Source organism: Entelurus aequoreus, linkage group LG14 (genome assembly GCF_033978785.1).
Source record: "Entelurus aequoreus isolate RoL-2023_Sb linkage group LG14, RoL_Eaeq_v1.1, whole genome shotgun sequence".
NCBI classification, from domain to species: Eukaryota; Metazoa; Chordata; class Actinopteri; order Syngnathiformes; family Syngnathidae; genus Entelurus; species Entelurus aequoreus.
Window position 1 is genome coordinate 51,746,611 of NC_084744.1, and position 15,186 is coordinate 51,761,796.

Consider the following 15,186-nt stretch of genomic DNA (forward strand, 5'->3'; position numbering starts at 1 on the left):
ACAGACTGATGGATACCTTACTTTAAAACCCTAAGTCAAGAAGACAAGCAGATTTTCAAGTATTAATTTTTGAAAACTTTGATAACAATCTTCCTTCTGCAGAAAAGAGCTGTAAGAATCATTACTGGAAATGCACACAGGGAACCCACAAACCCGACATTCAGACAGTTAAATTGATTAAAAAATCATGAACTGGTAGAGTATAATATCCTACAAATCATGTACAAAGCACATGCAGCAATTCTACCAAACAACATTCAAAACAGATTTGTCAAAAGGGAAATTAATTATAATCTGAAAGGAAGTGAGGTCTTTAATAAATCTCGATTTAGAAAAGTGATAATGGAAAGAAGTATTTCAATCAGAGGTGTTAACGTATGGAACAAATTTGATAGTGGAATAAAACAATGTAAATCTCTTTCTGTATTAAAATAAATTGTAAAAATCATGATGATTGAGTAGAATCTTTTTTTCATTGTTGGTTTAAATCTTGAAAAATTTAAATATGGCTTTGTAGTCGCCAACATTGAAAGTCAATTGTTGTATTTGTGAAAAAAAGGGAGGACGATATACGTTTTTTTACTTCTTCCTGCTCCTTTTCATTCATATTTTACTTTATGTTATGTTGACTGATTTATTTTTATTTAATTCCTTTGTTTGATTTTTTTATGAATGAAAATAAATGAACTGAAAAAATTTTGGGGGACGGCCCACGTTAAAATTAAGTGGCAGTCCAGGATAAAATAACTGGCACAGGTGTCAAACTTGAATTTGACACCTGTGGTCTACAGTATTGGTGCTTTAGTGACCTCCAGTGCTTCCTCATAATAACATGTTTCTTCATCAAAACACATCATATCAACATATGCTTAGCAGTTATAATTGTTTATTGTGGAAGAAAACTTTACATACTCAGCAAAATATGTTTATATAGTCATTTTACAGTCAAATGTGATATTCTAATCTATGTTGTAATAATTTTTTTCAGTGGTTGTTATCCTTATACTCACTCTTTTTTTTGGCAAAAAATTTATATATATATATATATATATATATATATATATATGGGCTGCAACTAACGATTAATTTGATAATCGATCAATCTGTCGATTATTACTTCGATTAATCGATTAATAATCGGATAAAAGAGACAAACTACATTTCTATCCTTTCCAGTATTTTATTGAAAAAAACCAGCATACTGGCACCATGTTGTGGACATTGGGGGTGCAGCATACACCAATAATAACACAGAAATGTAACTCATCAGAACTGAATCAGATATTGTACACGTTTCTGTTGTGAATAATAAAGGATTCATTTTAGGCTGCCTCTGAATAATAGCATGAAATATTCCAGCACCTTCATAACGTTTAGTTATACTAAAGCGTCACTCAAATCTAAATATATTTATATAGCTTTATCGGCCCGGCTACATTGATCCATTATGAAACCAACCTGAGATATTTCTGTCCGTTACGTTTATTTCGAAATTGGTAACCGTGCGTTTTCTCTCTCAAAACGGAGTCAAATGTGCCGGAGACACATTATCAGCCCCGCGTTGCAACAAAGGCATAACTTTAACGTTACTCACAAAAAAGCTGAACTCATGAATGCTTGTTGCCACTATGGACTTAAAAAGTTACGTACTGAGTTCCTCCCTTCATCCATGGCTCCAACATGTTTCTTCTTCAGGTGCTCCAGAAGCAATGTTGTACTTCCGTGCCATTTTGCAGGAAACGGTCTTCTTTGAAGTCTTTAAAGTGAAGTGTTCCCACACTTTTGACGACTTAGGTCGTACACTTTTCTCCATTGAAGCAATAACCTCAAGATGTTTCTCCGCTAAACTATCGGTACTGTTTTCCTGCGCCATTTTTCGAATTTTTCCAGCAAAGGAGACGCCGCCGTCACGTGAGCTGCACATGACACATCATTGGCTAGCTTACGCCACCTCATGAGACGTAGCCTGACCGCCGCCCTGGCGCTGTTTTGTACTGTTTTTGTACTTATTTTGATTATTGTTTCTCAGCTGTTTGTAAATATTGCAGTTTATAAATAAAGGTTTATAAAAAATAAAAAAATTAAAAAAAAAAAATAACCAAAAAAAAAAAAAAAAAAAAAAAAGCCTCCGCGCATGTGCATAGCATAGTTCCAACGAATCGATGACTAAATTAATCGCCAACTATTTTGGTAATCACACACACACACACACACACACACACACACACACACACACACACACACACACACACACACACATTAATTATATAAACATATATATATATATGTTTATATATATGTGTGTGTGTGTGTATATATATATATATATATATATATATATATATATATATATATATATATATATATATATATATATATATATATATATATATATATATATATATATATATATATATATATATATATATATATATATATATAAACACACACACGCACACATATTAATTATATAAACATAAATATCCATCCATCCATCCATCTTCTTCCGCTTATCCGAGGTCGGGTCGCGGGGGCAGCAGCCTAAGCAGGGAAGCCCAGACTTCCCTATCCCCAGCCACTTCGTCCAGCTCTTCCCGGGGGATCCCGAGGCGTTCCCAGGCCAGCCGGGAGACATAGTCTTCCCAACGTGTCCTGGGTCTTCCCCGTGGCCTCCTACCGGTCGGACGTGCCCTAAACACCTCCCTAGGGAGGCGTTCGGGTGGCATCCTGACCAGATGCCCGAACCACCTCATCTGGCTCCTCTCGATGTGGAGGAGCAGCGGCTTTACTTTGAGCTCCCCCCGGATGACAGAGCTTCTCACCCTATCTCTAAGGGAGAGACCCGCCACCCGGCGGAGGAAACTCATTTCGGCCGCTTGTACCCGTGATCTTGTCCTTTTGGTCATAACCCAAAGCTCATGACCATAGGTGAGGATGGGAACGTAGATCGACCGGTAAATTGAGAGCTTTGCCTCGCGGCTCAGCTCCTTCTTCACCACAACGGACCGATACAGCGTCCGCATTACTGAAGACGTCGCACCGATCCGCCTGTCGATCTCACGATCCACTCTTCCCTCACTCGTGAACAAGACTCCGAGGTACTTGAACTCCTCCACTTGGGGAAAGATCTCCTCCACCCTTTTCCGGGCGAGAACCATGGACTCGGAGTTGGAGGTGCTGATTCTCATCCCAGTCGCTTCACACTCAGCTGCAAACCGATCCAGTGAGAGCTGAAGATCCTGGCCAGATGAAGCCATCAGGACCACATCATCTGCAAAAAGCAGAGACCTAATCCTGCAGCCACCAAACCGGATCCCCTCAACGCCTTGACTGCCCCTAGAAATTCTGTCCATAAAAGTTATGAACAGAATCGGTGACAAAGGGCAGCCTTGGCGGAGTCCAACCCTCACTGGAAACGTGTCCGACTTACTGCCGGCAATGCGGACCAAGCTCTGACACTGATCATACAGGGAGCGGACCGCCACAATCAGACAGTCCGATACCCCATACTCTCTGAGCACTCCCCACAGGACTTCCCGAGGGACACGGTCGAATGCCTTTTCCAAGTCCACAAAGCACTTGTAGACTGGTTGGGCAAACTCCCATGCACCCTCAAGGACCCTGCCAAGAGTATAGAGCTGGTCCACAGTTCCACGACCAGGACGAAAACCACACTGTTCCTCCTGAATCCGAGGTCCGACTATCCGGCGTAGCCTCCTCTCCAGCACACCTGAATAGACCTTACCGGGAAGGCTGAGGAGTGTGATCCCCCGATAGTTAGAACACACCCTCCGGTTCCCCTTCTTAAAGAGAGGAACCACCACCCCGGTCTGCCAATCCAGAGGTACCGCCCCCGATGTCCACGCGATGCTGCAGAGTCTTGTCAACCAAGACAGCCCCACAGCATCCAGAGCCTTAAGGAACTCCGGGCGGATCTCATCCACCCCCGGGGCCCTGCCACCGAGGAGCTTTTTAACTACCTCAGCAACCTCAACCCCAGAAATAGGAGAGCCCACCATAGATTCTCCAGGCACTGCTTCCTCATAGGAAGACGTGTTGGTGGGATTGAGGAGGTCTTCGAAGTATTCCCTCCACCGATCCACAACATCCGCAGTCGAGGTCAGCAGAAAACCATTCTCACCATACACGGTGTTGATAGTGCACTGCTTCCCCTTCCTGATATATATGTTTACATATGTGTGGGTGTGTGTGTGTGTGTATATATATATACATATATAAACACACATATAAACACACACACACGCACACACACATTAATTATATAAACATATATATATATATATATGTTTATATATATATGTGTGTGTGTATATATATATATATATATATAAACATACATATAAACACACACGCGCACACACACACACACACACACACACACACACACACACACACACACACACACACACACACACACACACACACACACACACACACACACACACACACACACACACACACACACTTATAAAACCCCCATATAAATGGACTTCTTAAAAATAGTTTAAAAAAGCTGCTTAATTAGCAATCTTATTAAAACTGTTCACAGTTAACCTATATATTATATAGATTAAGTAGGATAGAGTAAATAGACAGAAATACTAAAGAATATTTAGTTGAATTTCAAAAGGGACAAGCGGTAGAAAATGGATGGATGAATAGATGGATAGTTATGAATGATCCAAATATTTTCGCAAATGCTCCTTTTGCCTTAAATGACTTCGGTTTGGCGACATCTAGCGGCCGGTGGGAACATTTAACTCCTGCAGTACGCTTGTAAACAAAGTTTTAAAGTCAAACTTATGCGATGTAAAAGAACATGTTTGCCCTCAAACCAGAGTACTTTGTGACTCAACATGGTCCTGATATGAATTTATGGCTTCGAATGTTGAGTAAATGTACACTTTGTTGGTTTTACACAACAACACCGGAAGTAACGTTGTCAGTAAACAAACTGTCACAAAAACAACACGAAAAGGAAATAAGCTTACCTTGAAAGTAGCACTGTATTCCACGTGTAGTTAAAAACAAATACATGAACATGAAAATAAAAATACAAATACAAATCTACACTGCTGCAAGCTAACCAAACAAGAAAACGACTGACTGCTAGCTTACTTTCACTTTTACTTTCTGCAACGTCGGAGCCTTCAAAGTCTTTGCAAAAACGCCAGTTTGAGCAGTCAAAAAACTAAAGTGATTAAACTAAAATATAGCCTACATCTGTGCGGACAAAAAAGGAACCCAAATACGTATTTTCCCCAAAAATATATCAGGCTGCAGATATTTAGTGTGGAGTCACGTCCGGGGAAGCTCTCAGTACAGGAAACGCCAAATTAAAAATAATTTATCTTTCAAAATAAAGTGGTACTGATTTTCTTCAATGTTTGAACAACCCTTCTCTGGCTGTAACCTACCAATATGAATACAAACACAAACAAAGAGAATTTAGTAATAATTACGTTTATTTAAAAATGTTTGAACAATTACTTGAAGTTCAAGTAACATGATATCTTTTCCGGAGATATTTTATTTTTTAGACCACACACTGGGCAACTTTTGGAGATCCAGTGGTTAATTAACTAAACAGGCAATAATTGAAGTATTTGTCATACTAAAATATTGTATATTAGCATTTTTTGTGTCGTGCATACCAAAAATGTTTATGTTTATATTTCTCCTTGTTGGTATAAAATGATAGTGACATACAAATATGTGATAAAATAATACTTACTGTTATTGTATTTAGAAGGAATTTTCTGTGGTCTGCTTCACTCTTTTAATATATTCTGGAATACCTAATAGAGTTAAAGTTAAAGCACCACTGATAGTCACACACACACTAGGTGTGGTGAAATGACCCTCTGCATTTGACTCATCCCCTTGTACCACCACCAGGGAGGTGAGGGGAGCAGTGGGCAGCAGCGCTCGGGAATCATTTTGGTGATTTAACCCCAATTCCAACCCTTGATGCTGAGTGCCAAGCAGGGAGGTAATGGGTCCCATTTTTATAGTCTTTGGCCGGGGTTTGAACTCACGACCTAATACTATTAATGACTTCAGTAACTATTAATCAGGTGAAATATTAAAGGAGCCATATGTAATAATTTTATGTCAAGTCATTATTAAATGGCCCTGATATGTCAAAAGGCATTAATAAATCATGTCTATAACTGATAACAGTAGTTCAGCCGGGATATGCTCATTCCAAAATTTGATTTACAGCCCCGAAATCTTGTTATTGTTTTCATTTAGATTCCCCGCCCTCAACTGTTTGACCAATTAGAAAGTCCGTGAGTGTGTCACATCCAGGTTGCCAGTTACGCACCGCCATTTTCGTCTAGCTACTTCCACCGGTAAAGTTACTGTCAGGTGTATTTATAACGACATGGCTTCCCACACTTGAAAAGGAAGGACTCGATGAGGCTCAGGATTTCACTCGTATTTCAGTTTATTAACTGGAATCTTGGAAGGTGAGAAACCGGTAGTCCGTTTGGTTTGAGTCCTTTTTCCCATGCGTTTGTGAAGTGCTTTCGTGGTTTTAGTGATCGTCTCTGTCTCTGCTGCTCTCAGCTCCGTCCTGCACACTGCTGGAGAGCGCACCTGGTGAGGCGCGCCGCGGAGCAGCGCTTCTGCTGTGACGCGCATGCAGCGCTTCTGCTGTGACGCGCATGCAGCGCTTCTGCTGTGACGCGCATGCAGCGCTTCTGCTGTGACACGCATGCAGCGCTTCTGCTGTGACGCGCATGCAGCAGCACAGCCGCTGTCACACACACACCTTCAGCCGCACCTCCAGGCAGATCGCCGCAACACCTCCCACTCGATCTTTGCAGTGTAACCTGGAAAGATCGCACCTCTCAGGCGAGCTGGTCTCCCCTGACCTGATCCTCCGCCGGGATGAGGACGACAAGGCGTCGGACGTCTCGATGCAGTATGGTGCCCTGGAAGTCCTTCTCCTTAGACCTGGACTCTTTAACGACAGGGTTTGGAGTCTTCACCTGAACGCACCCACTTGGAGAGACTTTCACGTGGACATCTCGGACAATGCCTTTGGGATCTGCGTTCACACTGACAACTCTTGCTAGCTTGAACTGACCCCTCAGTGCATTTTGGTCGCAGAGCCACACTATGTCTCCAATGGCAGCATTTCTTTCAGCAGTATGCCATTTACTGCGGATGAACAGGTTTGGACCTGCGAGTTGGCTCCAGGACTTCCAAAAGTAGCTGACTTGCATTTGAATCTCTTGCAGCCTTTTGAAGGGGTAAGTTGTGTAGTCGAATGTTTTGAAATCTCCACTTTGTGTGGCTCGACCAAGCAACAGGGTGTTTGGAGTGATGTATTGGATGCCGTCCTCACGGCACTGGACTCTAGCGTCGATAGGCCTTTCGTTGGCAAGGTTGGCGGCCAGCTTGAGTACAGTCAGGAATTCACTGAAGGCAAGGCCTTCTCCTCTACCAAGGCTTTGTAGAGCTCTTTTGGTGATCTTGACAGCAGCTTCGGCGGCACCGTTTCGGTGAGGTGAATCGGCTGGAAGGATTCTCCACATCCAGTCGGTCCCATTCCTGGCAGCATATTCTTCTAGTGATCCTTTGTTTTGTCGTCTCAGGTAACTGTACATCTCTTCAAGGACAGGTTTTGCTCCAATAAAGTTCGTACCTGGATCGGACCAGATCTTCTGAGGATGGCCTCGGACAGAAGTGAACCTCTGGTAAGCAAGTAGAAAGCTCTCCGTTGTTAGCGTGTTTGCCAGTTCGACATGGATGGCTCGGCTGGACATGCAGCAGAAGAGCACACCCCATACTTTCATGCTCACCCTCCTCTTGACATCATCCTTCACTTGGTACGGTCCGAACAGGTCGACAGACGTGAATTGAAATGGTGCAGCCGGATTCGATCTCTCCTCAGGCAAGTTTCCCATTATTTGCTGGCAGGTCTTTGCTTTTGCTTTCTTGCACACGACACACTTGTCAACAACTTTTTGGGCAATAATTCTTCCTTTGATGACCCATGCTTTCTTTCGCATCCGCAGTGTAGTTCCTGCCACTCCTTCATGTCCCTCACTGTGTGCTTCCCGGGCTAGGAGGGTGGAGATCCAGGCCTGGAACGGTAGCAGGGGAACAGCTCTGTGGTCTTCTCTGAAGGTCTGGATCCTGCCACCACACATCAGGAGTCCGCTTGTTTGGTCCTTGTAAACAACCAGTCTGTCTGTTGTTGTGTTTGGAAAGTGTACGCCCTCCTGTGCTGCCAAGCATAGGTCTCTGAACACATCTTCTCTTTCGTTCACAGTGATGACACCAGATGAAGGTACTGCCTCCCACTTTTCTTTATCGCCGGGGCACAGGAATTTCTTTACTGCTCTCCAAGTCCATACTATTGTCCCGACCAGCCGTCTTAGATTGCTGAAGCGCCTTTCGTCCAGTAGCTTTTGGACTGCTGCTGCTGCAGGTGGTCTTCTGAATCTGGACTCTGTTTCTTGGACTCTTTTTGGGTCCTGTGCTTTCTGTTGACTTCGGGTGAGTACGGCGACAAATGTTTTCTTCTGTATTTTTGTGATATTGTCTCTTGCTTGTGCGGCGACGTCTTTGGCTGATTTCTTCGGCCACTCACTTTCAGGAAGTCGAAGGAACTTTGGACCTGACTGCCACTCGGATTCCTCAGTTAAGTCATTTGGACTGGCCCCTCTGGTTATGATATCTGCAATGTTCTCGGGCCCTGGAATCCACCACCAGTCTTGGACATTTGTGCTGCTTTGGATCTCGCCGACTCGGTTGGCAAAGAAGGTCTGGTAACCATAACTCTCCCGCTGGATTGCGCCTAGGACGGTCTGACTGTCGACGAGATGGTACCACTTCTCAACATCGATTCGGCAGTGTCTCTGGAAGTAGTTCTTCAACCGGGCGGCAAAGACTGCTCCACACATCTCCGCCTTCACAGGGTCACCCTTGTGGTCGAGAGGGGTCAGCTTGGCCTTAGATTCAACTAGCCTCACAACAACACCATGGCTGCAGCTCCAGCGTAGGTACAGCACAGCGCCATATGCGTGCTCACTGCCATCAGAGAAGGTGATGCCACTTGGTTTTGCACGTGGATTTGGTGGTGTCAGGGGTCTGGTGAATCTGAGTTGGCTCAGCTCTGCATAGTCTTCTAGGAGCTTTATGGCATCTTCTCTGAGTCCTTTGGACAAGGCGGCATCCCAGGTGTCTTCTATGCAGTACATGACTTTTGCTTCTTGAAAAGCTCTTCGGATGAGGATGGCTCCCTTCTGCTTTGCAGGAGCCACGAGGCCGAGTGGATCATAGAGACCAGAGACTTGGCTCAACAGTTCTCTTCTGGTGAATGGATCTGGGGTTTGTCTTCTTACTTCATCTCTCAGTAAGTCCTGACCAAGGCGCATTTTCCTCTTCTTCTTGGAGAAGTTCACTGCAACCATGACATGTAGTGTGTCATCCTCAATGGTGTAACCAAGGCCGAGGGCTTTGTTATCCTCTTCAGTGAGCTGGTTTGGCAGGATCATGGTCTTTGACTCCATCTTCTCACCTCTCGGCCCTTTCCTCCCACTTTGATCGGAGTAGACCCAGGGCTTCATGATGAATCCTCCAGCTTTAAGGATCTGTTCGATGTTGGATGTGAGGAGTTTGAGGTGCTGGAGGTTGTTGTGAGAGGTCAGGATATCATCCACATATGCATCTTCCTCTATCACACGTTTCTCTTCTTTGAAGTGTTTGAATGAAGGCAAGTTGGCGGTCTCTCTCATGGCGACTTGGGCTATGCAACCAGCAGGTTTGTCTCCCATGTTGACCCTTGTTATGGCGAAGTCTTCTATTTCAGCCTTTTCAGTGTCACGCCACAGGAACCTGTGCAGGTGGACCTCTCTCTCTTCCAACCAGACAGAGTTGTACATCTTGCGGATGTCACCGAGGGCAGCAAAGACACCAGCTCGGAACCTCAGTAGGACAGCTCTGATTGGGTTCAGGACGTCAGGACCTTTGATTAGTATGTCGTTCAAACTCAGGCCTCTGTACTTCTGGCTGCTGTTCCATACTAGCCTCACTGGGGTGGAGACTGAATGTGGATTTGGTGCAATCAGGTGACTTATGTACCACACTGGCCCAGTCCAACTCTGCAGAACCTCTTTGGATAGCTTCACTGCAGCTTTGCGATGAAGCATTTCATGGACTTGTGACATGTAGGCTGTCTTCAACTCCGGTTCCTTTGCCAGCTGCTTCTCTGTCCTGAGGAATGTGGCTTCAACCGCTCTCCTGTTGTTGGGTAGAGATGCTGGATCTTCTGTCCAGGGATACTTGGCATGCCAGTGGGGATCAGGGCTGTGATGGTCTCCATTCACATACATCAACCCGTTCTTCACTATCTCCATCTCTCTTTCTTCAGCCAGTGTCATTTCTTTTCCCCCGGGTTGGCAATTCCCACAGCGACATCCTCCACATCTTGGCTCACAAGCAGCTCCAATACTTTCCCACTTCCACCACTTCAGAAAGTCTCTGCTGCTAGTGGCTGTATTGGACTGGGTGTGGGGCTTGTCGGGAGACTGGCAGGAGATTGGATCTCTACAGATGAGTTCACTGTATTTGACTGCTGCAGTTCTCATGGATCTTGCGAAGTGTGTCTTTGATGTGTGGGCCATTAAGGTGACTTCTTCAAAGAGGTCCGGGTGTGTGCCTCCGATCGTCTTGCCGAGGGGGCCGTCCCAGAGCACAAGGTTGCCAACAGAACGAACCTTCTGGGGTACTAGCTGGCCTTCCTTGTGGCTGATCAGGAGTTGCACCTCTTTGGGTCTAGCAAGGTCTCTTAGGGGAACATCTGGGAAGATTTTCTGTAGCTTAATAGCTGGAACATGTCTGTGAAACTCTGCAATCTTATCAAGGCCATAGCAGATTAGTTGATGTGACCTGAGGGTCCCTCTCGGAGTGTTGACCCGAATCTTGAGGAGGTAGCGCTTAGTTGCAACAGACACCTTCATCCCTCCAACGCCGTAAACCACCAGTGTCACATCTTCACCTCTCAGGTTCAACTTGCTGGCAGCTCTATGTGTTATATAGTTCGTGTCTGATGCCAGGTCGATGAGGGTCCCAATTCTCTGTCCATCGTTGGCAGTGACATCAAAGAGCATCAGGATCACTGGATACTCATGCAAGCCATTTTCCTCTAGAAGACCTCTTTCAACTGCTGTGGTGTTGTATGCTCTGGATGTGACGTTGCAGAAGGTGTCTCGACACTGCTGCGCCAGCTCAGGGGTAAGCCTGGATAGGAAGTCTTTTTGAGCTTCGGTGTATCTTTTCCCCTCAGCTCTCACTGGACTGGATTTAGGTGTTCTTTGGGACTGGGGTCTGGCAACTGGACAGAGAAGGTAATGATGTTGGTCTTTGCACTCTGGGTTCCCGCACAGATACGTGGTGTTTCTGCAGGGGTCGCTGCTGTGGACCTCGAGACATCTCTTGCAGGCACCGAGCTGTTGTGCTGCATCCCTCTTCTCCGATGGCTTTAGGTTGATCCTAAACCTTCTGCAGAAATAGAGTCTTCTTCTGTGCTTTGGGTCACCACAAATGATGCAGCCTGCTGTTTCACTGCTGGACTTGGCTGACTTTGTTCTGGCATACTTGATGAGCTTAGTCTGCTCCTTGGCGGGTTCAAAGACGTTGCTCAGTTGATCTAGTTGCTCATATATAGATTCTTGGGACTTTAGGAATGTGATGAGCTTGTCGAAGCGGTTCTGGGGGTTAACAGATTTTTCACAGATTAAAGACAGACTCAAAAGATGGTAACTTTAAGCGCAAATGTTTAGTTATATTATTGTTATTGCTCTCAGGAAATGTTGAGACTAATCCAGGCCCTGATACACCTACACAATGTTTTACACCTGCGGATTTTAAAACTAGATCTGGTCTTGGGATTATTCATATCAATGTTCGGAGTTTACTCCCTAAACTTGATATGATAAAGATCTGGATAAACTCAACAAATGCTGATATTGTAGTCTTATCTGAGACTTGGCTTAAACAATCTGTGCTTGATAAAGATATTTACATTCATGGCTATAATGTCTATCGTACTGACCGACAAAGAAAAGGTGGCGGAGTGGCCATATATATTAAGCAGAGGTTTGATGTTAAATTAGTCCTCTCTGAATCAGTAAGTAAAGAACTTGAACTGTTAGCACTTGAAATTGAATTAGCTAGAAATCACCACATTATGGTAGTGGGGTGTTATAGGCCTCCATCTGCCCCTAGTAATTCTCTATCTACTCTTGTGAAGCTTCTGTCTCAACTGAAATACAATGAAATAGTGATGGTTGGTGATCTGAACTGGGACTGGCTCACATCTGTGTCTGACTCTTTGAAAGCACAGTGTGAATCTCTAAATTTAACACAATTAATTAACTCAGCTACAAGACCTAATCCTAAATGCCCTCAAAAAGCTACACTCATTGACTTAATTCTAACAAATATGCCCTTTAAATTTGTTGCATCTGGTGTTTTCCCTAATGATGTGAGTGATCATTGTGTGATTGCAGTAGTGCGAGACACAAGGATTCCTAAAAGCAAGCCTCGTCTTGTTGAAAAACGTAATATGAAATTATTTGAGATGCAAGCTTTTTTACATGACTTGCATCTTTTTAATTGGGATAGAATTGCTCTTTTTGATAATGTTGAACTGGCTTGGAAATATTTTCACGAAAACTTCTTGAGTATAGTGAACAAACATGCCCCTTTTAGAAAATTTAGGGTTAAAGGTCGTGACAATCAGTGGTTTACATCGGACCTGTCAGATGTATTGCATGAGCGTAATGCTGCTTGGGCCAGGGCACGCAAGTCAGGGTTAGAAGCGGATTGGTTGAATTTTAGACAATTAAGAAATCAATTTACTTCTCTCATTCGGAAAGTCAAATCAGAATTTTATTTCTCCACAACAACAGAAAACCTCAAACACCCAAAGAAGTTTTGGAAAATCATCAAATCTTTGTCCGGCTGCTGTAATTCAGTCAATCTCCCACCTAGTATACTTGTTGATGGTGTCAGAGTAAGTGACAGAAGAGAAATGGGTAGTCATTTTAATAATCATTTTATTTCCTCTGGTTTTCTCTACAATTCTGACAACTCTACTGAAGTTCCGCTAACTCCGGAAAGAACCGTTGAAAATACCCAGGTTTTTAACTTTACGCCCTTTACCACAACAGAGGTCATGAGGGCTCTAAAGCAACTTAAACCTAGAAAGCCAGCTGGCTCAGATAAGTTGGAGCCGATCTTTTTAAAGTTGGCAGCTGAAATTATAGCTGAACCACTGACTCACATTTTTAACCTTACTCTAATTTCAAATGAAATCCCTTTGGATTGGAAATCTGCCCTTGTAATCCCCCTATTAAAAGGAGGTGACCCTAGTAATCTAAATAATTACAGACCGATCTCTAAACTCTCTGTTCTGGCAAAAGTGCTTGAATCCCTTATCAGTGAACAGATAAAAGACTTTTTGGACACCAACTTTATCCTGTCACCATTTCAGTCAGGTTTTCGCAGAAATCACAGTACTGTTACTGCTGCTATGAAGTTTATAAATGATGTAACTGAAGCTCTTGACAAGAAGCAGTGCTGTCTGTCCCTCTTTATTGACTTTTCAAAGGCATTTGATACTGTTGATCATGTCATTTTAATCAAACGTCTTTCAGCTATTGGTTTTTCTCAGCAAGCAGTTGGATGGTTTGCAAATTACCTCACAAGTAGAACTCAGGCTGTTCAGATAGAAGGTTCCTCCTCGGACGTACTGCAAGTGAAAAAGGGTGTCCCTCAAGGTTCTGTGTTGGGCCCATTATTATTCACTATTTACATAAATAATCTTGGACAGAATATTCCGAACTCAACTTTCCATTTCTATGCTGATGATACTGTCATATACTGTACAGCACCCACTCCTGCTGAGGCCTTTAAATATCTACAACATGCATTTAACAGAGTACAAGAACAACTTTGCTATCTTCAACTGGTTTTAAATGCAGAGAAAACAAAGTGTATGTTCTTTACCACATCAAAAACTGTAAGATCAGCACTGTGTGAGAACATTTTAACAAGAAATGGGCAACAAATTATGTTAGTATGTGCTTTTAAATATTTAGGATTTTTAATTGATGACCACTTGAGTTTTAAGGAGCACATTCAGTATGTTGTAAAAAAACTGAAACTTTTACTGGGATTTTATTATAGAAACAAGTCTTGCTTTTCTTTTACTGTGAAACAGAAATTGGTGGAAACAACCTTCTTACCTGTTATTGACTATGGAGATGTGTTGTACATGAATGCTACTGCTGGTTGTCTCCACAAGCTGGATAGTGTGTACCACGGTGCACTGAGATTTATCACCAACTGCGCTCCCCTTACTCACCATTGCGTATTATACTCAATGGTTAACTGGACATCTTTATGTGCTCGACGCCTCAATCATTGGTATGTGTTCATCTACAAAACCATTCTGGGTATCACTCCATCTTATCTGTCTTGTCTTTTAACAAAGAAACAAGGAAGTCACAATCTTCGTTCAATGAATGTTCTGCAATTTGTCGTCCCCAAAGTAAGAACTGAACTGGGCAAGAAAGCATTTAGGTTTTCAGCAGCGAAGGCTTGGAATAACCTACAATCAAATATTAAACTTCAAACCCTTGTTACGTTGAATGAGTTTAAAGCTTCTGTGAAAGGACTGCAGTCTACCTTGTCTGTATGCACATGTGTTATGTGAGCAAGTTTTAATGTCGTAAATGTGATGTTTTATGTATTTGTTGACTGTTTTTAATGTAACCTTGCTGCTGCCCTCTTGGCCAGGTCTCCCTTGGAAAAGAGATCTTTGATCTCAATGGGATTTTACCTGGTTAAATAAAGGCTAATAATAATAATAATAAACAGTGTTTCCTCTGTCAGCAGCATAGGTGAGCCAGTCTTTCTTCAGAGTTTCTGGGAGTTTGCTCTCGATGGATCTAATCACCAGTGGGTTCTTTAAGGCGTCTGCATTATCCAGTTCGTTTAGATCATAAAGGGCCTTTACCACAGTTTGGATGAGCTCTACGATTTTCCTTGGATGGCCGCTCCTGGCTGATGGTCTTGCTTGTAGCTCTTCTATGATCTCAAGAGCAATGCTGGCTTGGTTCCCAAACCGGTTTTCCAGGA

The 15,186-nt window shown here is 43.3% G+C and overlaps 1 long non-coding RNA gene across 1 annotated transcript in view; it reads right to left on the bottom strand.

The window, feature by feature from the left end:
• LOC133665434 (uncharacterized) overlaps window positions 1-5,320 on the bottom strand; it is a 42,989-nt gene extending 37,669 nt beyond the window's left edge. Inside the window, exon 1 of the long non-coding RNA XR_009828743.1 lies at window positions 5,013-5,320. This is a non-coding gene — a long non-coding RNA (uncharacterized LOC133665434). The remainder of the gene's footprint in view (window positions 1-5,012) is intronic.
• Between the last annotated feature and the right edge of the window lie 9,866 nt (window positions 5,321-15,186).